This window comes from Aplysia californica, unplaced genomic scaffold (genome assembly GCF_000002075.1).
Source record: "Aplysia californica isolate F4 #8 unplaced genomic scaffold, AplCal3.0 scaffold00072, whole genome shotgun sequence".
Classification (NCBI taxonomy): domain Eukaryota; kingdom Metazoa; phylum Mollusca; class Gastropoda; order Aplysiida; family Aplysiidae; genus Aplysia; species Aplysia californica.
Genome location: NW_004797342.1, coordinates 1,741,999 through 1,742,647, shown reverse-complemented (window position 1 = coordinate 1,742,647; position 649 = coordinate 1,741,999). Strand labels below are relative to the sequence as shown.

The 649-nt window shown below is 47.3% G+C and overlaps 1 protein-coding gene across 2 annotated transcripts in view; it reads left to right on the top strand.

The window, feature by feature from the left end:
* The window catches only part of LOC101851631, a 96,026-nt gene that overhangs the window by 1,093 nt on the left and 94,284 nt on the right, over positions 1 to 649 (top strand). The gene's annotated exons all lie outside the window — the stretch shown is intronic.

Genomic DNA, 649 nt, shown 5'->3' with positions numbered 1-649 from the left:
GACTGCACATGCTCCCAGGATGACTCCTCTCCATTTACAACCACACACTGTTGCCTATCAGTCAAGAAGTTCCTTATCCAAGCATGAATCTGCCCCTTAATTCCATAGCCTTCCAATTTTTTCAACAAACGTTCGTGTGGGACGGTATCGGTATCGAATAGGGCTGGAGTCTGCTCGATTAATCGAAGGCTTGCGAGCGACGGATGGCTCGTGCCAGAGGCTTGCGAGCGGGCTTGAGTCTTGACTGATTTGTGTCGTGACGTCACAAACTCTTGTTTACTGAGCGCGCGATACTTCTGCCCGCGTGCCGCACGCTGACAAGCCCTAAAAAACCCTCGCACTTCCAGCAATGGCGCTGTTTTGGGAGGGGAGGGGGTGGTATGGCTGGGAAAGCGAGAGGTGTTCGCCACCCCTCGCTTTCAATAGAACCCGCCCCTCCCCTTACGCCTCCTGGTATGACAGGGTTTTATTGGTCTTGTTTTTTTGGGGTTTTTTTGGTTCAGATTTTTGTGGATTAAAAAAAAAAAATTTTGGTGGGGGGAAGGATATGTTTTGCTTTATTGATTTTCTGGGCGTAATTCGACATCATAATTAATATTTGTATGATAGAACATGCACAATACATACATAATATCAGTTACAGTGCAGC